Below are 26,796 nucleotides of genomic sequence, written 5' to 3'. Positions count from 1 at the left end.
AAACGTTCAACGTACACCGGTCAAACAATACTACCGTAACAATCTCAGATAGTTGCCCTAGATAGTAAGGCATTGTATTGAATATAGAAGGGCATCCGATCCCCAAAAAATATTACTTGATAACAATTCACTAAGAAAACTTAATTATGACCTCGAGAATTGTTCCATCCTACCCTAGTCACCGTGATAACCTATACTGTCGTTAGAGTCTGAAATAGTTATCCTATAGAGCAATATAGAGTTCTGGTTTTAGATAGTGATCCAATCCCAATCGTATATTACTAAAGCTATTAATTACTAAATAATATTGCACCAAGCACACCTAATCATTACATAAGGAAAAGTTCTCATGTCCGTATTCATCTAGAAAATGAATAGTATCACAGAGTCTCTAATAGTCGTATAATATGTTTTCAGTTGATACAATAAAGACTTTACATGGGGATCTGGTCCCGAGCTAATATTACTAGATGAAATTGCACTAAGCATACCTAATTATGACATAATGAACTGTTCCAACGTACACCAGTCAAACAGTACTACCGCAACAGTCTCAGAAACTTGCATTAGATAGTAAGGCATATTATTGAATTTTGAAGGGAATCCGATCCCGAAAAAATATTACATGATAACATTGCACTAAGAAAACCAAATTATGGCCTCGAGAATTGTTCCATCCTACCCTAGTCACTGTGATAAGCTATACTGCCGCTAGAGTCTCAAATAGTTATCATGTAGAGCAATACAGAGTTGTGACTTTAGAATGTGATCCAGTCCCAATCGTATATTGCTAAAGATATTAATTACTTGATAATATTGCACCAAGCATACCTAATCATTACATATGGAAAAGTTCTCATGTCCCTATTCTCCTAGAAAACAAATAGTATCGTAGAGTCTCGGATTGTTGTATAATCAGTTTTTAGTTGATACAATAGAAACTATATATGGGGATCCGATCTCGAGTTAATATTACTAAATGACATTGCACTAAGCATACCTAATTATGACATAATGAACTGTTCCAACATACACCAGTCAAACAATACTACTGCAACAGTCTTTGATTGTTGCCCTAGATAGTAAGACATGGTATTGAATTTAGAAGGGCATCCGATCTCTAAAAAATATTACCTGATAGCATTGCACTAAGAAAGCCTAATTATGACCTCGAGAACCATTCCAACCTACCTTAGTCATCGTGATAACCATTGCTACCTCTAGAGTCTCAAAAAGTAATACAGAGTTGTGAGTTTAGAAGGTGATCTAATCCCGATTGTATATTAAAAAAGATCTTAATATAATAAATAACATTTCACCATGCATACCTAATGATGACTTAAAAAAAAAGTTCTCATGTCCCTATTTACCGAGAAAAAAAATAGTATCGCAGAGTCTTGGATTGTTGTATAATAGGTTTTTAGTTAATACAATATAGACTTTTCAAGGGGATCCGGTCCAAAGCTAATATTACTAGATAACATTGCACTAAGCATACCTAATTATGATATAATAAACCATTCCAACGTACACTAGTCAAACAATACTACCGCAACCGTCTCAGATAGTTGCCCTAGAGAGTAAGGCATTGTAGTGAATTTAAAAGGGGATTCGATCCGAAAAAAATATTACTAGATAACATTGCACTAAGTAGACCTACACTACAAAAAAATCCTCTTTCCACATCACTTAATTATAAGATTATTGAAAAAGTATTATAATAGAATAAAGTAATGGGGGAAAGGTAAGAAAATCAAACTTAAACTCGGCAAATGAAAAAAAAAAAGCAGCGACAAGTGAAATTTTGTCTTATATTACTCTTTCTTTTTTCTTTCCTCTTTAGCCTTTTTTATTCCTTTTTCTCTCCCTTTTCCTTCGTTCTCCCTCTGTATTTTTGCAAACCCAGGATTGAAACAAGACTGAATTTTTAAAGCCACCACCTCTGTTGGACGTGAATCTTTTGCTAGCCTCGACGACTATAGGGAGCCTCTTGTCCACCTCCTTTAAAGAGTCTCTTTCATTCTCATCGATGACGTTAAGTTGTGGGTGAGCCCATTTTGTTTTATAGTTTTTATTTTTCTATATTTTCTTCTCACCTTTGTTTGATTCTTTCTCTCTCTTTTTTGAAGATGTAGAAGGTCTATAGATTTTGGGATTATCATCATTGAAGGAGAGAACTTGTACCAAAGATCATCGAAAGAGCTTGTTGAGTTTGTGAACGAGCGGGTTCTAGTTGATGAAATCATAGTGTTTGTGAAGGAGATGCTCAATGGAGGGAGTCAGAGACATCTTTCTTCATCATCTCCAACCACTAACTGGATCTTTCTTCTCACATGGTTGTCCAACTACTTAATGTATTTATTCTACTTATTTATCTCATATTGATTTATTTTCATTTCTAGTTTTTTATTTGAGGTTTTGAAACTCATGAAGTCCAAAGTAAGCAGCTAGGTCCTCTGAGGCAGTCTTGAGCTGGGTCTGACACGCATGAGGCAAGTGTGAAGGATGAGGAAGAGATAGAGCCTACAAAATGCATGAGTTGGGACACAAAGGTGGGTTTGGGTGTTTGATTTTTTCCTATTATTTCTTTCATGCGTTGTTATTCTTGTTCTGTCTTGGGGGTGTTATTGTGATTTCCTTCACATTCATATAAAAAATATCTATATTAGTTTAATAATATTTTTTTTTGTAGGTGTGTGGATAGTTTCAATTACATAGATAAACATTAATTTTAAGTGGGACAAGTGGAATCATTCATTGATCTTTCAATTCATCAAAGGGTCAATCACTACTTGTTACACATGTATACTAACCAGCCTATATAACAAATATTGTTGATCATCTTAATTAAATAAGCTAGTGAGTCATCTTATCATAAAGTCGTTGATATAATTCTACATATCATTAATTTCTGCTACTTTTCGACTAAGAAATAGATTTGTAGAGACTAAGATTATAAAGGAAAGATAATATTAATTATATAACAATAATTTGAATGAATACTTTTTTGTTAGGTAATATGTATACGAAAAGATTTAAAGTAGGGTCCTATTTTACATATATATATATGCTTGACAGAGAGGAGTTGAATATATATATATATATTTATGAATATACAGTCTTGAATGACCTGTAGAAATTAAAGTTAAAATGTATATATTGAAAACACACCATATTGGACGAAATAATGGCATTGATGACCATATTTTGAAAATAATAATTTTGAAACTAATATGTGTTAGGTTGTTTATTAACCAAGTTTTTATCTTGCAATAAGTAAAATTTTACATTTTACCTTAAGTTCTAAAATTTCATTTTTACACTAAGTGTAAAAATCATATTTTTCATATTTTTAACTACATACTTTGTTAGGTCATAACATAAAATTTACGTACCCAATTGTTACCAAAATTTTCCAATTTTATTTGTGGTATGCCATTTAGGTCTTTGTAAAATCTTAGGTCAAAAGGAGCATTTTTTATTGGTGAAATTATTTTCCAACAATGAGGTAAAAATGATATTATTTTCAAGTCCTTATTTTTTCCAAACTTTGACACTTAATAACTTTCAAACCATTCATTATTTTCTTACCAAATTTTACAGTGGAATACTAGGTGATGCCAATAATATGTCCACCAAATTTTAGAAAAAACTGGGTTCATTATCCCTATACAGTGGCTGTCCAAACTTGGTCTCGAAATTAAGAATACGAAAAAATAGATTTTTACCTAAACTTTGAAATAGCATAACTCACTCATTTTTAAACATTTTTTAGTGTTTAAAAAACTCAATTTTATGTAATCAATCTCAAAAACATTACAGTAAAATTAAATTTTAAAAAAATCAATATACAATGGAGGCTTGACCCCTTTGGAGGTCAAAACTCAAAACATGTATTTTGTTTTAAGGTTTCTAACAAAACCCTTGGGGGTTTTGGTCCCTATTTTCAAAAGTCAACACACAAGCATCATAAAAATTATAAAACAACTACCATAACCTTATCACATCACCAATAAGATACTTTAAGCATTAACTATACGAAATAATGCTTAAAACTAAAAACCATACAATAACAACCATAAAAAGTAAACTTATTACCTCTTTGTTGTTCTTGCTTAAGGTTTGGATCTTCCTATTAGCTTTGGCTCCTTCAAAAACCTTTCAAAACCTTAAACAACTTCCTCCAACAACATAGATAATTAGCTAGTTAAAAATCTATGGTAAAAGCTTTACAAAAGTCTAGTTAATTGAAACTTTACATTAGGAAAAACCCTTCCTAGACCAAAGCTTAAATGCTTCCAAGCCTCCTTAGTGTTCTTGAGGTTGAAGATGGAGAGAAAACTAGAGAGAGTTTTCGAAAAGATGATAGTGAAAGTGAGAGAGAGTGGGGTCGGTTGGAGAAGGTTAGAAGAGCATATCAACTTAAGAAAATATCTGAACACTTGAGTATTTTTTTTTACCATCCACTTGATGCCTTAACCCTTATATTTAAATTGGGATTAAACTAAAATCTCTTACCCGTATCGAATAGAACATGCTGAGAAAAATCTTCTTCATGTAAAACCTGCTTTATTTAGATCGGGAAAATCGTACGGTTTTATGAAACCAAAAAAAAATTTGGTCAACCCTATTAAATCCTTCACATGGCCAGCCACCACATATATTATATATGTGATCATATTTTTTAATTTTTTTATATAAAGTTTAATAAATATTCCCCAAGAAGAAAAATTCAATTTGACTTTCTATAACATTTTTTCACTCTTATTAAGTTTTAAACACATAACTTAACACATAATAATTAAATTAAATATCTCTCACATTTATTTTAATTAATCACACAATAAAATTTAACATAACGTCCATTCATGGAATAAAATTTCCATTTTCCCTTAGGTTTATTATTTTTGACCAAACCTTAATTTTAATGAAAGTATTTTATGCCCAAAATATATTTACCATAGTTTTTCATTTTATTTTTTGAGATTTTTACTCTATTAGGATTTTCGTGTCGGTCTAAGACCGAAAGTCTTATCTTGACTTTTAAATCACAAAATTCATAATTTGGCTAGTAATAACTCATGGAATAATTTCCAATCAAATATAATATTATTTATAAAAATATTCTTAACTCGGAGAAAATTCTCAACCCAAGTCGTTTAAGGGTGCCCGAAAACGCAGGAAGCTACATTATACACTCAAGATGTTTGAAAAAATGCCTAATAGAATGACCAAAAAATGACTTTATAATTAATAATATTTGAATAGATATGTTTATATGTTTTATTTAGGTTCTGTCTTTCTAGGTTCTATATATGTATTATATATATAACTCTTCTTTGTCCAAATAAGCATAATCTCTCAGTCAGTATTGATTTTGCATTTTGAGACTAATGCATTTGAGATATATGCTTTCAGTTGCTCATACGAAAAAGCTCCTATAATAAGAACAAGATTCATTGGAATGGTGCATGAATCTTGTCTCTTCAATGTATGCTTTCAGTTGTGCCATTCATGTTTTCATATAAATATATATATATATATATATTCTTCACATGTGCATTTCCTAGAAATAAATAGAAAATAGAATGTTAGAAGTTGTACTCATGACTATGCCTTTTCCTATTGAACTTTATATTTTGTGAACTTTGAAGCTTGTTTTAGTCTTTAGTATACCAATAATACATGACTTATTTATGTGAAGATGAATCATATAATAATTGAAGTTGGAAGTGAACTAGTACATATATGATTCTTTTGCCTTTTTTTTCTTATAAAAAAAGAGTCAAACTTCACTAAGGTTTGCTAAGTAGATTAAGAGCCATTTTATGGTGTGTGTGTTAGTTAAGTATATCCATGCTAAACTCTGGCCCTGGCTAGGAAATATTATTTTTTAATCCCAGTTTTGCTTTGTTCTACAGTATGATTTAATTTTAGTTTATCTTTTTTGAGAAAAGTGACTTGTTGAGACTTTATTGTTTGTTGGGACTCGATTAGAGCATAAGCATCAAGAATATAAAATTATCTAACTATTAAAAATAGACTATATATAAATATATAAAATCATTATGCTTTAATAATTCACTTTATACATTGCACATCAAAGACCAATAATTAAACTTTAAATTGATATTGTTTGTTAGACTATATTAAGTTTTTTTTTCTTTATGTTCTCTTTCATTTGAATATAGTGATTTTCATATTTTATGTGTTTTGTTAGTGCATTTTAATGGGTCACTTAGTAAATCTAGTTCTCATGCATGTTACTAGTAATAGAAAAGCTTGGTCTTCTAAACAATTCTAACTTTGAATTGTTAAGGATTTACTAGTACAGTAGTCTTTCATGATCATTTCGACTTAATCCTTGGCTATAAATGACTCACAATTTTATAAGTGTGTCTTGCATTTTATTTGGTTTTCTTCTTTGTCTGACTCACGTACTCATAAATGCTTTATATGAATCTAATTATTGATTGTAAGGGTTTAGCAACAACAATGTATTCCTTGAGCACTTAAATTTTTTCCAAAATGGATTGATTATCATTTAAAATTCTGGGCATGCTTATATTTCATAATTACATGGTAATATTTTTTAATATATATGTATGTTTGACCATATTGTTTCTTCAATTCTTCTAAAATAAGGTACCATGTCAACTTGCATTCATTATGATTATGGAGCATTTATCCTTGTAAGAATTTATCTTTGAATTTTGTTAACAATCCTTTTTATGCAATGAGATAAAAGGGTGCATTGATATATAAATTCATCATGCAAGTTAGTTGGGCAAACCTTGAGTAAAGAAAAAAAGAAAAAAGAGAATAAAGTTGGTAGCTAGGCATGTTTGCTTTGACAGGAAAAGAAATTCAGCTCCAGAAATGGCATTCAGTATATGATAGTTTGTGTAAGTTGTTAGATGAAAATATTGATTTGTTACAAGCCACCATTTTTCTTTGAAATTTTGGTTTGCCCTACATCATCCAAGATATTGTAACTTATAAATAATTTATTTTATATAGTTTTTTTTCCTTTCAATTGTTGCATGTTAAAATAAATGGCCTAGACCATGCCCAAATAAAAGAATGAAAAACAATTACGTCGATGCTTTAATTGAGGAGTCTTGTCTCCCTTTTCTTTAATTGAGGAGTCTTGTCTCCATTATAATCTTTATTTAATATTTGTTTCCTTTTATCTTGTAGTAGGTCCTTATGCATATATATTACAGTCGAAGCATATGTATGTTCTTTCCATTTTCTTTTATTTTGTTTGATTGTTTTGTGACATATGATTCTAGTTCAATAAAGTATCATGTGGCTACTATTTTGTTATTAGCATTTGGTAATGTAACGCCCTGAATAGCCAAGACCGCTACACTGTGTATTTATAAAAGTGCAAGACTTGCTAATCAAGTCAATAATTTGAAAACGTGTAACTAAACATGTATATGCTAGAGTTAAACAGGTTTTGGTCTCAAAAGTTTCGTTTAATATAATTAAGTTGTTACATTCATGGGATCCCAAACGAAATGGTGTTAAAAAGTTGGATTACAGACTCCCAAAATAACACAAACATCTGCTAGCCATACTAAGGCAAAATGGACAATTTCTGGGTCACGCGTCCAACTTTTTAACGTGCAGCCGGCCATGTACATTCCACGTGCAGTGCTCTCCCAATCAAGGCTGGTCAAGCTTGCCCTTGCCTTTACCTGCACCACGTAGCACCCGTGAGCCAAGGCCCAACAAGAAAACATGAAATGCAACACAATCGATAATATCAGACAGTAAAATTCACTAAGCATGAACTCTCATCAAATAACCCACACCAATAAAACTCAGCATGTATTCAGAGTCAAAGATCCAATCAAACACTTATAACATTCATATCACGTAATAGTCAGGGCCGACAACTTAGGCCGTACCCTCTGTTTATCCCACTGACTTCGGCCCGCTTAAACCGAGATCAGTGCATATTAAGCTGTCCTCGGCTACCAGTGGCCGAGCCGCGCCCTGTGCGCTAGTGTAACCCCAGGCACCCTTGGGCCGTTGGTTCACTAAATAGCTTGCATGGCATAATACCATCTTTTCAAGCGTTCATAATAGGGAACCCTTAGTCCCATCATGTATATTCAACCAAGTGCAGTTTTCTTACCTTTAATCTTTACGATTTTGGGATTACGAGCAACGCCCCTCAAGCACGATCTGTTCCCGAGCCTAAGCCTTTATCACCTAGTCACAAGCAAAGTATAGGGCCTCATTAATACTCAAGTTAGGGTTTCCGGTTACAAAACTAACTTCCGGGAAAACAAATCCCACCAAGCACGGTGGTGGAATGGTTCCCACCCCTGGCCAAGCCTCCTTGGCTCATCTTCATCCTAAGGCCGCAGCGCTCTAGAACAGAGCCGCAGCCTTCCCTTCGAACCCAGAATTCCCACCATTTCTAGACTTGAAACCTTTGCCAAAACCACCCTTAAGCTCCCTACTTCAACACCCAACATTCCTAACACTTTTAGCATGACTGAAACAACATAATTCCACAGAAAACCCAGCCCAACACACACTAGAATTCTCTTTTTAATTTCTAAAACCCAAGAACATAAACACCCAAAACTAACCAGTCAAGAACTCAAATTCAAACCTCTAATTCATGGAGTAAAGCTTACCTTATTAACAGAACATTTCCTTTATCCAAAGTCCAGCTGATTCCCAAGTTTCCCAACTCAATTCGACCCTAATCAATAATTGGACAGCACCTCAATAACCATTTGGTACACAAAGTTAAACTTCAGGAAAACACATGGACTAACCCTTACCTTAGTCTTGATTTAGTCCTGGATTGTTTACTGAGCTAAGCCTTAAATTACCCCTGAATTCCTCTGAATTCCCAGCAATCTACATATCCAATTTCTCAAGAATTTTCCTCTGTTTTTCCTCTTGAATGTTTCTTGAGTGTTCCTTGAGAGAGAAGTCTAAGTGAGGAAGGAAATAAGTCGGTTTATATTTTTTCTAAAGACTTCCTAACTTTTGTCTTACCCACTAAGTTAATCCCAAGGCTTGGGGTGCCGGAAACGTCCCCGAGGGCAAAATGGTGAAATCCCCCAATATTCCCGCTTAGACTTCCTAACCTCAAATATATCTCCATATATTTATTTTCATAACCCAATAGTCTAAATAGCTACCCGATACCTAAAATACCCTTGACTTATCCAAAGTCAATTATTAAATCACGTTGTGACTTTCTTTTCCACTATCTAGCTCTACGATCGCCTCGAGTCGTGCTCTGCAGTTCTACCCACATAATAATGTTGTTCTCACAATTACCATATTCACATATATCACATTAATATCAATATAATCATACAAGCATTCCAATCATACAATTATACATTTAAATCACATTTAATCCAATAATGCCCTCCTGGCACACTAATCAAGGCCCTTAAGCCTCATTAGCGAATTTGGGGTCGTTACAGGTAAGATTTTAGTTACAAATTTAGTGACTTAATTATCGTTCTTGCTTTATTTTTCTTTGTTTTTTTTTTTTTTTGATGATTTTGGACTAGTTTATTAATGATCTTGAAGTCTTGAAAACAATTGTTGGTGAAAAAAAGAAAATAATGTTAGAGATAATAATGATAACAATGTTATTGTTAATGGTCTAGGAGTTATGAAACAAAACCCTACAAAGTCCATGTCTTCTTTTTGTCGGCTTTTGGTATAAATACATGCTTCTACTTCTTGTAAGTTGTAAGTTGTATTAGTATGCCCATGTGGAATGAAAGACTACAACATGAAGATACAAACATGGATCACACGTCTAAAAAGGTGCTTGGAGAGTTGATGAGATGAATCAGGTTATGATAATTTTTACTACATGATCCAACTTGCTAAAGATGACCAAAATAATAAGGCTCTATTTCAACTTTTTATGTTGCATCTTCTTGTTTTACATGATATGTTAAATTAATTGATTATATATTGGAAATTTGGGATATTTTGATTCTAATAAAAACACAATAGAAGTTTAAGTCAGTTATATTTGTTTGAAACCTGCCTTTTAAGTACTGGTCATGCATGTATTTCTTAAGATTCTTTTCTTTTTGGCAATTCAAGTATATGTGTTCATTTGTTTAAAATATTGTAAGTTCTATTGAGTAGTTTTGTTTTGTTATTGATTAAATGATTTTGTTTGTGTTTTGTTTCAATGTGTAGGTATAGGGAGATTGTATTTTGGAGGAAAAAAATAGACATCATTTGTAATTAAGATCTTCATATTTAAAGAATTTGTTTCTCCTAAGTTTTATATTTGGTTGAATTATTATTTGGTAAGCCATTAGTTATAACATTGTAAAACTGTTCTAGTAATTAATAATAATTTCTTTATATTATCTTGTTTATTTGGTTTTTTAAGGGTAATTTTTTTTCTTCAAATTTTGTGCTAGTAAAATGTTTCTCTATATAAGTATAAAATAGTGTTATGCATATTATTTTATACAGTGCATAAAATGTGTTATAGTAAGGAATACTATAATACTATTTTATAAGTGGCTAAATGTGTTATATAAATTATTATAAATAACATAAGGGAACACTTATCCATTTATTAAAATAAGACAACAATAGTTTTATCATAGACCATACGATAATACTTCTTTATAAGTATGAAAAAGTGTTATATAAAGTACTCCAATCGATGATAACATTGTTTTCCTTAACGCATCAAAAAGTGTTATGGTATATATTTTATAATACTATTTCGGTCCTACTTAAAATAATTTTTGGTGTTGTGCTAATTATGACCTAGAGAACGCTCATACCTACCCTAGTCATCGTGATAACCAATACTACCGCTAGAGTCTAAAATAGTTATCCTATAGAGTAAGACAATGTTGTGACTTTAGAAGGTGATCCAATCTCGATCTTATATTACTAAAGATCTTAAAAACTAAATAACATGGCACCAAGCATACCTAATCATGACATAAGGAAAAGTTCTCATGTCCTATTCACCTAGAAAACGAATAGTATCGCAGAGTCTCTAATAGTTGTATAATAGGTTTTCAGTTGATACAATAGAGACTTTACATGGGGATATGGTCCCGAGCTAATATTATTAGATAAAATTACACTAAGCATACCTAATTATGACACAATGAACCATTCCAACGTACACTAGTCAAACAATACTACCGCAACAGTCGTAGATAGTTGCCCTAGAGAGTAAGGCATAGTGGTGAATTTAGAAGGGTATTCGATATCGAAAAAATATTACTAGATAACATTGGACTAATTACACATAATTATGACCTAGAGAACTGTTCCTACCTACCCTAGTCATCGTGATAACCAATACTACCGCTAGTAACCCAAATATTTATCCTAGAGTAATACAAAGTTGTGACTTTAGAAGGCGATCCAATGCAGATCTTAATTTCTAAATAACATTGCACCAAGCATACCTAATCATGACATAAGGAAAATTTCTCATGTCCGTATTAACCTAAAAAACAAATAGTATCGCAGAGTCTCAGATAGTTGTATAATATGTTTAAAGTTGATACAATAGAGACTTTATAGGGGTATCCAGTCCCAATCTAATATTACTAAATAACATTGCACTAAGCATACCTAATTATGACATAGTGAATCGTTCCAACGTACCCTCGTCAACCAATACTACCGCTTGAGTCTTAGATAGTTTTCCTAGAGAGTAAGACATAATAGTGAATTTAGAAGGGGGTTCGATCCCGAAAAAATATTACTAGATAACATTACAGTAAGAAGACCTAATTACGATCTAGAAAACTGTTCCAACTTACCCTAGTCACTGTGATTACCAATACTATCGCTAGTCTCAAATAGTTATCATATAGAGTATTACAAAGTTGTGACTTTAGAAGGTTATCCAATCCCAATCATACATTACTAAAGATCTTAATTACTAAATAATATTGCACCAAGCATACCTAATCATGACATAAGGAAAATTTGTCTCATCCCTATTCACCTAGAAAAGAAATATAGTATCGAAGAGTTTCAAATAGTTGTACAATAGGTTTTCAGTTGATACAATAAGGACTTTAGAAGGGGAGTCAGACCCAAGCTAATATTTCTAGAAATCATTGCACTAAACATAACTAATTATGTCAAAATGAATCGTTCGAACGTACCTTAGTCAACAAATACTATCGCTAGAGTCTCAGATAATTGTCCTAGAGAGTAAGACATAGTAGTGAATTTAGAAGGGAATCCGATCTAGAAAAATATTATTAGATAACATTTCACTAAGATTTAGTACTGAAATTAGAAGGGGATTCGATGACGAAAAGTATTACTAGATAACATTGCACTAAGCAGACCTAATTATGACATAATGAATCGTCCCAACGTACCCTAGTAAACCAATACTACTGCTAGGGTCTCAGATAGTTATCGTGCTGAGTAAGATAGAGTAGAAAATTTAAAAGGGTATTCGATCCCTTAAAAATATTACTACATAACATTGCTCTAAGCATACCTAATTATTACGTGATGAGTCATTACAACGTACACTAGTCACCGAGATCACCTATACTACATGTAATAATATACACTGCATTATATTTTTTTTCAACTTGAGCTTACATTTTTCTAATTTTTTTTTCTTTTTTATATTTTAAATACTACATATATAAATAATATGTGTGTTTTAAGTATTTAAATAAAATAAAATTAAAACAAGAAATATATAAAAACTTGTTAAAGTAAGAGGCTTTTTTCATAAAAAATACATAATTTAAAAAAAAAATAATGATGAAAATAATATAAAATAAAATTTTTGAAATTAACAAAAAAAATTAAAGAATGGTCAATAAAAAATATTGAGAAAAAGTGTTAGAAATGATTTTAAAATTAATTTTTTGTTTAATTAATAAGATATATTCAATTATTATTGGGGTGCAAATATAATGTCCCTAATATACAAATATATATATATATATATTATTTTGAAACAAATTTTTTTTTAAAAAAAAAGTTTCAATCTATGGTTTTCTTATTTTAATTTCATTTTTTATTATCAAAATATTTTTAATTATTAATAAAATTAAATCAATACTATATTTATGGTTGCTTTATTAAATTCTCGAAATGTTTTTAGTTTATGATAAGAATTAAATAAATTTTTAAATATCTACCAATCATAAAATTATAAAATTTTACCTTATCAAATTTGTATTTAATTTCATTTTTTTTAATTAAAAAATTGTAGTAGTTGTATTAAATGGCTTAAATTATTATTCTTATTTTTAATTTCGTTTTTCAACCCAATTATCTATTTTTTTAAATGCATTTAATTAGTCTAATTTTTAATTAAAATTATAGTGCCTGAAATTAATGGGTAATTTTTATTAAAAATATAATATTAAATTATAAAAATGGATAGTTTCCAAAATTAATGGATTAATGATTTAAAAAGACAATATTAAATTAAATGTGGCTACATGGTTATTGATTACATTTGGGAAGTAACAACGTATTAATTATTTATTCATTAAATTAAGAAAGTGTGGTTCTTGTATTTAATGACATAGTTTAATATTGTAATTTATTTTTTCGGTTTTTGAATTTATTTTTGTTTTTTAAATGCATTTAATTGGTGAAATTTGTTATTAAAAAATAGGTGAACGAAATTAATGTGTGTATTTTATATAAAAAATATATTTAATTAATGTGAGTGCGTGATTAGTGATTACATTGGGAAGTTACCACGTATTAATTAAATATTCTTTCTATAATATTTTATTATTTATTTTAAATGAATTCACAATATTTCGTTAAGAATGTGAAATGTTGCATTATTTTTTCATAACACACACTATAAATATAGTATCATATACCCTAAATCGATTGTGTTATATAATTTTCTTTTAAAATCAAGTTTTACACACATTCAACTACCATGTCTATCATCAACATATCAGATTCAACCTATTCAAAGAATGAAGATAACTCTTCACCCTTTCATTCCAAAGATGATGAAGTAGATTCTTCATTGAAGAAGATCAAGGTTGAGAAGTTTCACAATGACTTAGAGTCTCTATTGAAGAATATCAAGACTAAGGTGTTTAGCGATGATGAGAATGATGCGAATCCACTTGATGCTCAACTAGAGTGCAATCCAAACGGAATATATTTCGATATTATGTTCCAAAAATTTGTTGAATATTTCAGTCGTCTACTTGAATTGAAGAACAACATGGATGAATTTGTTCGAGAGATGAAAAGATGCGCCTTTGCGATGCAAACTCTGCATGGATCAATGGCCAAGTATTTTGATGCAGAGAGGAAAAAGAACGAGGTGTGGGAGAAATATTTGAAGAAGAAGGAGAAGAATATGAGAAAGAAGAATGACAATTTGTAAATGCTTCAAGTGTTTTTTTTTAAATTTAATGTTTCTATGTGTTTCATTAGGTCTTACTATAATGTTTTTATTCTATTAATTTAATTTTCCCAAAAGAATACAAAAAGATGCATCTTTTCAAAAATTAAAATAGTTTTTTTTTTCGAATACAATGAGTATTTAATTTGCGATTCCTTTTAATAACACATGCTAGCCGAAATTAATGCTTTTAAAAAAGTTTCAATCAATTCCATATTTTAAAGGTAAAGAATATCAATAGTTGTTTTGGGTATTGGTTATGATGTAATCTTATTAATAAATGTTCATTTATTGATAATAGAAAATTTGAATAGTTGCATTGTTTTGTAGTTTATGGAAAAAATGAAATTAATTAAGATAATATTTTTTGGGAAAAAAATGAAGAGTTGTATTGACTCATTTTACCTATAATCAAAGTAGTTTGGAAAAAAAATCCAAGTTTTTAAAAAAAAAAAAAATTGTATTTTATAATGTAATATGGAAAGTTTTATTTCTTATTTTTGTTTTGATGTTCATTTTTTGTTAGAAAAACAACTAGTCATCCATTATTTTAGGCTACATAAAAAATTATTAATTAGTTGTGATTTCCAAGATAAGATTTAAATAATAAAAACTCAAATTCCAAATTGTATTTTCAAAAAAATATAAATATTTCTATTTTTGAAATAATAATTTTGAAATTAAAATTTAATAAGTTAAAGAAATTAGAAAAATATTGCAAAAAAATAAATTTCAATTAGTACATTCGAATTTATATAAACTTGCACCCAATAATATTTAAAATACTACACTGGAAATTAAACAAACTTATTTCGATCAACAATATAAAAATACAAAAGTGAACCAAATTACTACTGCATATCTCCCTAATTATTGATTATATTACTACTAACAATGATATCCTAATTTTGGTCTTCAGATCTTTGAGATGATTCACATAGTTGCTGTACAAAACAATAAATAAAAAAAATCATTAAGATAAACATATACCAACCAGATAAAGTTTCACACTGTAAAATTATGAAAATAATTAAGATATACCAACCAGACAATGACGAAGTTGATGAATAATATTATTTGAACCATTTAGTGTATTTCTAGATTCAAGGATCATTGTAACTAAAATATTTTGCAAACCAACAACCATTGTGAGCAAAGCATTTACTTTTGCCACCCCAACCTCTAAAAAATAAATTAATATAAAATTTTTAAAAAAATAATAATAAAAATAATACATACACATTTTACATGGTCTGGAATTTGAAGGTTCCCTTTGTTTACATCTGATGGTATATTAATGGTCATTGCATCACCATCCTCATCAAATATGACAAAACTCTATGGTGGGATAGGAATATCACGGTCTATCTCATCTACACATACATGGTTATCGTATTCCTATTTTTTAAATAGGAAAAAGAAAAAAGATTTTAGAAAAATAATAATACAAGTGTTCTAACATAAACATAAAATGAGATCTCAATCATAGACACATATATAGATATGAAGATATTACCTTTCAAAAAGAACAATAAGACTCATTATGAAGATAATGTCGAGTTCTACTTTCCATCATTGAAGAGGATGACTCCAACTTTTCATAGGAGATCTATACCGACGAGCGCGATCTAAAAGAAATTTGGACCTGATCTGATTAGAAGACAATGAGTTCTCATAAAAAAATTGTCTCTTCTTTCCAACCCTTCCTCCTAAATCCTTGGATCTACTTCTTTTGTTCTTCATCCCCTTCCCCTATACTCCCATGCGTTTTCTCCCCCCCCCCCCCCCCCCCCCTCTATCTTTTTTCCCACACTAATTTTTTTTTCTTCTTCTTCTTTCTCTCATTTACATGCTCACAAAATCATGGGTGAAATTCTTATTTTTTATGTTTATTTTTTTACTTTGAATGAAGAAGAAGAAGAAGAATAGAGAGTTTAAGAAATGGTTGTGCATTTATTAGGAAGCCCTAACTTTTAAATTTTGAAATTAAGTCAAAACTTAAAAAGAGAGCTTATCTCTTATTAGTTGGAATCACCATTCCTAAAGGCAAAAAAAAAAAGGCAATTTCGAAATTAATGCCCACAAAAATAGAATCTATGCAAAAAAAAAAAAAAAACTTTATTTGTTGGTAACTTGATGTAATTAGTCACCTACGTGCCATGTCAGTATATTTGCACATTTATCTAGTTTTTTCTCCATTGTTGTGTTGCATTTCTTTTTCCTCAAGTCCATTCTAAGTTATTTTCTTACTAAGCTTTGTGTTTTCCGACCTAACATCGTTGACAAGTTCTCACCGTCAACAAATAGTATATAAAGCAACATTTGAAACTCTTAAGCAATCTATAAATAAACATGTTCAACAACTCTTGAAACTTCTAATCAACCCTATATAACAATTATAAAGTAACCATTAAATCTCCTTAAGCAACCCCTATTTGAAGAAGCTCAAATAAATTTAATTAAACATTTCTAATTATTTAAAATATATTTTTTACAATTTATATATAACGAAAAAGAAAAAGAAAATATAAACAAAATAGATAGATTTTTGACATAATAAGTCTCAAATTTGATTTATTTACAAGCTACACGTTTTTCCCAATGTAGATAATATATATATATATATATAATAACTATTTTTTAGAAGAAAAAATAATGTAAAAAAATGAAGTTATGAAGTATGTTTATGTGAATAATTTTAGTATTACTTGAAATAGTTGTCTATCGCATGATGTGGTGCTTGTTAGAAGTGTTAATCATTATTAAAATCATTGCCATGTATAAACTAAAAACTAAGATATTTGTTTACATATAAATCTATATATGGATCAACCTTTGAAGGCAATATTTTTTTATTATCTTTTACGCTCAACAACTAATTAGTGAAGTGTTTGACCACACGTCACTAAACTAATTTAGCTTTCAAAAAATATCGAGAAACCCTTGTTAAAAAATAATAGAATAAATAGGATTTTTCCCTTTGCACTCTTACCACTTGTAATTCGTGCTTCTTGAATTTTTCGCATTGTTAAAAATTCTCATCGAACTATACACCGTTATCGAATTATGATACTTATGTTAATTTCTAGGTGAAGTGGCTAATAATAGAAGGTTGATTTGGTAGTTTGGGCACTGATGTGGCATTGTCACGTTAATGTCACATGTACAATTCAATTAAAAAATTAATAAAAAAATATTTAAAAAAAAATAAAAAAAGAATTAAAAAATAACATATATTTTTTACTCCTTTTTATATAACAATCTTTTTAAATATTAAAGAAATTAAAAAATCATATATAATAGTAACTTTGATAGTATTTTATTTGAACATTTTTCTTTAATTTTATTTGCATGCACAATAAATTTCTTGTTAGATTGATTATGCTTCAATATTTTTTCTCAAAGATGATGAATTTTCAAAATTAAACAATGTTTTATGAATTAAAAAATGATGTTTTAAGATTTGGAGTAGAAAAGGATGACGTGGCTTGTAGCAAAAGTGATATTTCTCAAAGAAAAAAGAAGAAATTTAAATAAATTTCCCCATCTTTGAGGAATAAAGTGGTTGAATTTTAAATTGATGAATGAATTAAACAAATAATGTTTTATGAATTGAAGCTTTCTTTTCCCCTTTTTTTATTTAAATATTAAAAAAATCATATACAATAACAACTTTAGTAGTATTTATTTGAACTATTTTGCTTTAGTTATATTTTCATGTACAATAAATTTTTTGTTTGATTAATTATGGTTTAATTTTTTTCTTAAAAAATGGTGAATTTTAAATATTAAATAAATTAAACAAAATAAAATAATATTTTATGAATTGGAGTAGAAAATGATAATGTGGCTAATAGAAAAGTGATATTCCTGAAAGAAAAAAAATGAAAGAAAATTATAAATTATTGGGTAGTGGTGGCCAAGGTCATATTATAATCATACAATATTTATTCATTTATAATTTTATTATCATCATACTTTTCCACTCCAATTCATAAAGAATTATTTTTTTTATTTGTTTAATTTTTAAAATTCACCATCTTTGAAGAAAAAAATTGAAGATTAATCAATCAAACATAAACTTATTATACATGCAAATAAAACTAAAGCAAATAGTTTAAATAAAATACTATTAAAGCTACTATTGTGTATGATTTTTTAATATTAAAATAAAAAGAAGTAAAAAAATATTTAAATAAAAAATGAAAAAAGAAGTAAATAATATATCACCAATCCCCAAACTATCAAATCAAAATGAGCCTTCTGATAGTCACGTCAAACAGAAGTCTCATAATTCAATAACGATGTATAATTTTAGGAGAATTTTTAAAAGCGTGAAAAATTCAAATAGCACAAATTGTAAATGGTAATAATTCAAAAGAAAAATTCCTATTTATTCAAAATAATAATAATAATAATTAATTCAAAAATAGTACTATACTGTTAAATGGTCATCATGATCACATAAACGATGATTAAAAAAAAACATATCAGATTACAATCACTACCAAACCATGAAAAAAATAATTAATTATATATTAACGAAAGAACTCTTCAAGTAATTAATTTATATATATATATGGACAATTATTTTATAGGGGCTTCACTTTAAGCCCTACCGGTAGGGCTTTCAGTGTTTCTCGACCCGTGAACAGTTTTCGGCGCGATTTTTTTTTATAACCGTGTATATTGTACCTATTTAGAGCGTCCTGCAAATTTTCAGAAAATTCTGAATAGTTTACAGTACCGAAAACTAGGTTCAAACATGTTATTTTCCACGCGCATAGAAAAAGTTAGTCACACGTGCAACATGTTTGAACCTAGTTTTCGGTACTGTAAACTATTCGGAATTTTCTGAAAATTTGCAGGATGCTCTAAATAGCTACAATATACACTTTCATAAAAAAAATCTCGTCGAAAACTGTTCACAGGTTGTAAACACTGAGAGCCCTACCGGTAGGGCTTAAAGTAAAGCCCCTATAGGAGAATTCTCCTATATATATGGAAGACTTCTCAATGGTTACTACCCATAGATAGGTACTAACAATTATGATGATGTGGTAACATAGTAACTTGGTATAACAAGTCACCAACAAGTAAATATTTTTTTTTACACTAATTTAGAATTTAGTTATTTTTTGTTTGCCATAATTAATAGTGTTTCCAATCAATGAGAAACACTAGCTATATTTAGAAATTGACATGCATTTGAAAAATGAAAATTTTATAATAATATATTTTTATAATAAATACATGTTTTTCATCAAGTAAACTTTCCAAAAATTTGAAAAAATCAAAATTTATTTTTAGAAATATTAATTAACAAATTTAAATATGGATCATTGATCTTAATCCAACAGTTAATATCTATGGATAGTAACCATTAAGAGTATATCCATATATATATATATATTTATATATATATATATATTATTAAAAAAACCCTTTTTTTATATACGTTTCCTTCCCCTTCTTTATCTTTATCAGATTTTCTCATTCTAAGTCACCCATTTCAGATTTCTCTTTTAAGTCTAAAATCCACTTATTAAAACATTTTTCTTTTTTCTCCAACCTTGATTTTCATTACAAGAAGTATATTTTCTGTGAAGATTGTAGAACCCTCGATACAAAAAATGTTCAATTCAAGACTTTGGCAATCTCTGACTTTAATTTTGGCAATTTTGACAGTGTTCAGTCTGTTTTAGAGGTAGCTAAAGTGTTAACCACCATTATCGTCATTCACGAGGGTGGTCACTTTCTTGCTGCTTTTCTTTAAGGCATCTATGTAAGTAAATTTGCAGCTAGGTTTGGTTTAAATTTAGCTAAATTTAATATGAAAAATGTGGAGTACTCTCTTAAAGCATTTCCTTTGGATGGGTTTGTAGATCATTTCCTTTAGAGGGGCTTGTAGGATTCATTTATAATGATCCAGATTGTAATATCCCCAAATTCTATTGGAATACTATGCGGTCTTTAATTTCCTTAATGGTATAAGAGCCATACATCATCCTATCCTACCGACGAATTTCTATTTTAGATCATGGCAAACGAAACCTCATCTTCAATTTCTACAAGCTCTATTGCTCGTATAATATCACCCTTGTCACTTACTCCTCCATCTTTCCGCAAGTCCATAGCCAACAAATTTGACTTTCTTTATAAACTATCATATGTTCCTAATAAAAACAAGATTACCAATAACAACCTTCCTTTGATTAACCCATACCAAATTTTCCCAAAATTCATTACTCTTTTTACCAGGTTCATTAAAGCTCTCATCAAACCATCCTACAAAGCCCCAAAAGAATATATCAAAGCTTCTAAATTTAGCGAGTGTCAATTGAGACCTACTCCTAAGGTTCGATTTGTTACTTTACAAATTTTTCCTGAATTTATTCCCCAGTTGATTGTGCAAGGATTCACCCACATTCATTTTGGTGCCATACACTTAGCTATTTCCTTTCATGGCAGAAAAGGGTCTTCCGATTGGCTGCCGAATGGGTCTGCTCGACACTCGAATGAGCAAATACTAGCATGCAAGCATTGCAACCATAGAGACTACATTAAATGCAGGAACAGTAATAACTACACTATTCCCTAACTTTAATATGTCTTTCAAAGACAATCGTTTGACTAATGCTTTCTAAGTTGAAGTCCAATTGGTTGGAATTGATTAAGATCTTACTTCCATTGGAGCTACTCTTCACTACCAGATGGCATACAGACTCCAAGATCATGCTCTGGATCTTTCTTTGCTAACAGCCGAAGAAGCATTACTGGTCTCGGTAGACTCTACCCAAGTTCCAACATGAACTCATATTCCAAGGAAAGTCTCTACAGATGATCTTATGAAGATTTTTCCCAGTTCATGGATAAAAAACTATGAGATGCTCCATCAACCTCAAAGAGTTGTCTAGACTCTTACTGAACCATCTTACCACAGGAAAGAAGATGGCTCTATTGAAATAGTCTTTGACACAACTCAAACAAAGACTCCCAATTGCTTTACCACCCAGTGCATGATGACTTCTGTCAAACCAACTGATGTGGAAATCCAATCCTTTGATTCTCAAGGCAGCCCTATTTATGCTTTTGGATCTTCGAATGGACATAAGTATTGGGATGTTTGCCACTACAAAATCTGCCTAAAAACAGAAGAAGATCTCCTAAAGCGACGTCCTAGCTCAGGAAAATGGATTAAGCAACCGTTATATAAAGGATAAAAAGGAATAGGGTTGTTAGGCTAACCCTCTAGAAAGTTTAACTATATTGTCAAATATTCTGCTCTCAAAGACTTACCTTACTCTCCTCCAGAACCAACTAGATGGGACATTGAGCTTCCTCCAACAAACTCCCAAGAGCCTCCACTTTTAGCTCCTCAACAGAACATTTTTCTATGCTACAAAAAAGCAGCAAAATGGATGCGACATCATGGAGAAGCTTTTCCTGCACAAAATCAGTTCCAACAAATTCCACAAGTATGTATGATGACTACTACTCATTATGAGTCAGATTTTCCTCCTCTCAAGAAATTTGATAGGCAAGACGACAAGGAACGGTTTCTCACCAACGAAAGGTTCAAAACCCCACAACTAGGAACGCGGATGAGTCTCTCAAAAAAGTATCTCCGGCTGGAGAAGTTCTCAACTTGCAATCAGAAAATATGATTTCCCAAAACAAGGTCTTAAAGCAAGTCGAGTTACAAAATACCAGAATAGAGATAGCAGTAAAACAATCTCAGACTATTGTCATTGATATACTCACTGTATAAATCCAACAGACTCATGAAGAGCTTCTAGCCCTCATTAAAGAAAACTCAGTTCCAATGCCAATATTCCTAGCGAAAGAAGTCGAGATGAAGAGCCTAAAAACTCAATATGAATCCCTCAAAAACCAGTTCTGCAAGCAAGAACCAACAAAGGCTCCTTCAAATAGCCATTTGGGAAATATGTCCTCATTCGGGATAACTACGACGTCAGTCCCTTGACAATTTGCTACAATATCAAAGACCTCCCAACCTTTTTCTATTACTAGACTTGTGCAAGAGGACTCTGTTGTACCACTAAGAGGCATGCTTGATGAAAGTCAACAACAGAAGACAAAAAAGGGGAAGAAGAAAGAATCACTGAGCCAACCGACAGACGAACTTAAGCAACTTATTGTTCACCCAGCCACAAATCCTCTGTCACGAATGATTCAACATACAAGCACTCTCCACATTGCAGAAAAAGAAACGAACGTAGACGATCAAAGCTGTTCGGGTACTTCAGACAATTCTTCATATGACTAGTCTGAAGAAATGAGTTCAACTTCTAATGATACTATACCTAGTGATCCCGTAAGCTTATCAAGTGAAAACTTATCCAGCGATGACGATGGAGCATTTCCACACTTGATGGTTCAACCTGCTAAATCAAACTCACAGACCGAACCAATTATCACAAGTGAAGACGAAAGTGGAAATGAATTAACGACACCACATGTTCCCCAAAGATGAAAGAGTAAAAGTTCAAACTTTCAAACTTTTACTTTCGATGACCTCCCTCCATCAAAATGGTTTGAAAGGTTCCAAGAGTTTCAGGCTTGGTTCAGCCTGGAATCACAAAGATAAGAAGCACAAACAGGAATGGTTCTCCTTAACTTTCTCTCCCGTTTTACAGCTACCTTACTAGACTATTGGACAAGTCTGGGCGATTATAGACAAATCATGTTTTTACAACTTCCATTTATCACAAATGCCCTGACCTATTTGTATATTGAATTATGCGGACAGGACACTCAAGTTATTGAAAGACTATGCGCAGAATCCTTCAAACTAAAATATTTTTCAATGGATAAGAGAGATTTGGAGAAGCATTACAAAAAGATGACTCAATGGTTCTACCAAATAGGTGGAATTGATGATCCAAATCTAAAATAAGCTTTCCTCTCTTCCATACCAGAACAACTAGGAGAAGAAACCTTCAGACTTTTCTCGTGAATAGGAAGAACCCTAGCTGATGCTACGATTGGTGAAATCTATCAGGTAGTTCAAAAGGCATTGGAAAAGATGTGCTCTCGGTACAAATCTATTCAATAATTCATGAAACAATCCAAGAAGCTCGGAAAGGTTTGCAGCCAAAAGGACCTGCAGATCAAATGTCCATCAGAATAAGCATGTTCTTGTCTTCTAGAAGAAAAAAAACACAACAAAAGGTTTAAAACCTTTAAATCCTCAAAGGAAAAGGGACGCCGCTCATTCAAATTCCTAAGGAGGAAGTGCTCTTTCAGGAAGAAGTCTGACATATGTTTTATCTGTGGAAACAAAGGACATTATGCCAAACAATGCCCCAAAGGGAAAACTGCCAAACTAGTCTCCCACATTCAACAAACAACTGGTGTATCTCTCGAAGAAAATGACCTAGAATCAATCTTCTCTACTGATGACGAAATGAATCCAGAGTCCCTCTATGCATTCGAACAACTAAAGACTTCATATGAATTCTAGCACATGGCAGCTATCAATACAATACAGCTATCACCCGTCATCTCCATGCAGATACTCTCAACCAAATATGCTCGGCCAGTCAAAGTAGCAACCTTCTTTGATACTGGAACATCATACACCATGATGAACTCTGATGTTCTCCCTCCAGAATATTGGAGAAAAGAAAAACAATTCTTCTCCGCTGCAAACAGATTCATTTTTTGTACAAAGCTCATCAGTAAACCAATTAAATTACAGTTCTTCCCAAGATACTATATCATTCATAGAGTAATTGGCTCGAAATTACAAGGGAAATATCTAATTATTGGTTTTGATGTCTACATAAAGAAAATGGGTTTACGAATCCTTCCTAGTGGCCTTGGCTACAAACAACATTTTGCTCCATGGGAATCCATACCAAACTATTTTCTAATGCCTCCAGATCCATTCTCCAAGGTCAAACATAGGCTCATAGATAATTCATGTGCTACAAGTCATGTTGAGTTCCTCCAAAAATGTGAATGCCCTCTATGAAAAAATCAACAGTTCTTCATTAGTTTACCATTCAAGCTCCATGAAGACATTAACCCTACCAAGGCAAGTCACATAGGAATGAACCTAGAGCATCAACAAATAGCAACCAAGGAATGCAAAGAACTACAACAACAAGGATTAATTAAACCAACCACCTCTTCATGGGCATGCCATGCTTTCTACATCAATAAGAGATCAGAACAGGCTCAGGGAAAACAAAGACTGGTCATTTATTAAAAGCCCTTGAACGAATTTTTGATAAATGATAAATTACCCCTACCAAACAAGAATTCCTTGTTTGAAAGCCTGTTAATGGCTCAAACATTTTTGAAATTCGATCTAAAGGCGAGATTTTGGCAATTGGGTATCAAACAAGAAGATATGCCCAAAAAAACCTTCTGCATTCCAAATCACCACTATCAGTGGACTGTCATTCCTTTTGGTCTCAAAACAGCCCATCACTGTTCCAAACGGCCATGAACAGAATCTATGGCACCATTCTAGATAAGGCCTTGATCTACATTGATGATATATTGCTCTTCTCACAAGATGAACAAGCCTATCACAATCTACTAGCCCAGTTCATCTCTCTCATAGAAGCCCATGGGGTCATGTTATCTGAAAAAAAGATGCTCATTAGACAAGCCCAAATTGACTTTCTGGGAATGAAGCTTTTTAAAGGCCAATATGTTGCCCAACCACACATAGCCTAAGAATTACTAAAGTTTCCTGAAAAGGACTTCAAAAAGGTCCAAATCCAACAATTCTTAGGAATTGTAAACTATTTACGAGATTTTGTCCCACGACTTTCAGAAATTACAAGACCACTCAGCGACGTGCTTAAAAAGCAAACTCCACCATGGTCACAAGAGAAAACTGTAGCAAGTCAAAAAACTAAAGGAGATGATGCAGAGACTACCACCTTTGTAAATTCCTTCTGATGGAAAAAGAATCTTGCAGACAGACACTAGTGATTGGTATTGGGGAGCTGACCTACTTGAACAAGACAAGACAAGAAAAAGAAAAATATATGGATACAAGAATAGCCACTTCAAACATTGTCATCTCCACTATCATTCGACCTAAAAGAATTATTGGCGATAAAGATGGGTATTACAAAATTTGAATTCCATATGATAGGTCATCATTTCTTGGAAGAAACAGACTTTGCTGCATCAAAAGGAATGATCGGTCTAAAGAAGAAAAAGACGAAAAAATGCCCAACTTTTGAGATTGGTAGTCTGGTTTGACAACTACTCTTTTGATATTAAACACATCCAAGGCAAAGACAATATTGTGGCTGATTTCTTATCCAAATCACCATTTGCTATAAATCTAGCCTCAGGATACTCACCATGAACCATCTCCATCGTCTCCCAAAAATCATCATATATTATCACATTCGTAATCATGATGGCTTCTTCCTTTTCTGTCAAACACAATCAAATTTTTCCCCGAGATGGAAAAAATATCCTTTCGAAGACGTCCCACAAATCAACCAAAGAAAGAGCAACACACAGAGCAATATTTCTTCAGAATTTTATGATTTCTAAACTTGGACCTTCTATGCAAAATTCTTTGGAATCCATCCAAAGCATCCATTTGCTCAAATCCTACCTCTTTATCATGCTGTCTTCACACCAAAACTAGTAGCTCACTTTTTTTAGTATTTGGCCAGTGTTTTTGCCATAGCTGTGGAGGTACAAACTATGGCCTTGCACACATCCATAAAATTATTCTTAGACCAAGAAAGGTTCAAACTAGCTTACCAAGTCCAAATGGACATTCTGTCCTGGTTTGCTCCATTGGAGAAATGGAAAAAGGTCCTATCAACTGAATGGAAAAATGTCCAGAATGATAGGCCCACTTTTATCTACCCACTAGGCCTAGATGTTGCCAGCCTAATGAACTGTTATATTGTTCTCTTTTTTAGACTTAATGCCAAACTTGATGCAGAATAAGATATAGTTATCAATCAAATATTCGAAGTCTACTGGTCAATAGAAGAGTCACTATGTGGTCTTCAGGGCCAAGAATACTTGGACATCCAAAAAAGTCTGTTTGAGAAAAATCAGACTATACCTCCTGAGTTATGGCCCAAGCCAGATGAAGACGCTCCTTGGGAAACGTTCCCTTATGACTATACTTGCAAAATAACGAGGGCCCTTGAAGCCTTTCATATTATAGAAAATGAAACAAATCAAGCCACCAAACTCGAAGAAACTTTAGAGAAAAATTATCCGTCACTATACAAATTGACCAACACTGAAGGGGTAATTTTGTAAAAAAGTAATTAGTTTAAAGATTCTCAAGACCCACATGTCAACACTTCATATATACAAGATCATTATCTCTTCCAGTACACAGAAAAAGAATGGGA

General features: G+C 31.4%; 1 long non-coding RNA gene across 2 annotated transcripts; it reads left to right on the top strand.

Moving 5' to 3' along the window:
• The first annotated feature begins 1,785 nt into the window (after nucleotides 1-1,785).
• Nucleotides 1,786-10,379, top strand: LOC133818603 (uncharacterized). 2 transcript variants are annotated; one of them, XR_009885966.1, is made up of 3 exons: nucleotides 1,786-2,046; nucleotides 2,130-2,552; nucleotides 10,210-10,379. It is a non-coding gene; the product is annotated as an uncharacterized LOC133818603 (long non-coding RNA). The 2 variants fall into 2 exon arrangements; XR_009885965.1 differs by lacking the exon at nucleotides 10,210-10,379 and having other exon boundaries at nucleotides 2,130-7,329.
• The last annotated feature ends 16,417 nt before the right edge of the window (nucleotides 10,380-26,796 follow it).

Source organism: Humulus lupulus, chromosome 2 (assembly GCF_963169125.1).
Source record: "Humulus lupulus chromosome 2, drHumLupu1.1, whole genome shotgun sequence".
Lineage (NCBI taxonomy): Eukaryota > Viridiplantae > Streptophyta > Magnoliopsida > Rosales > Cannabaceae > Humulus > Humulus lupulus.
Note: the sequence above shows the minus strand (reverse complement) of the source record. Positions and strands in the feature narration are given on the sequence as shown.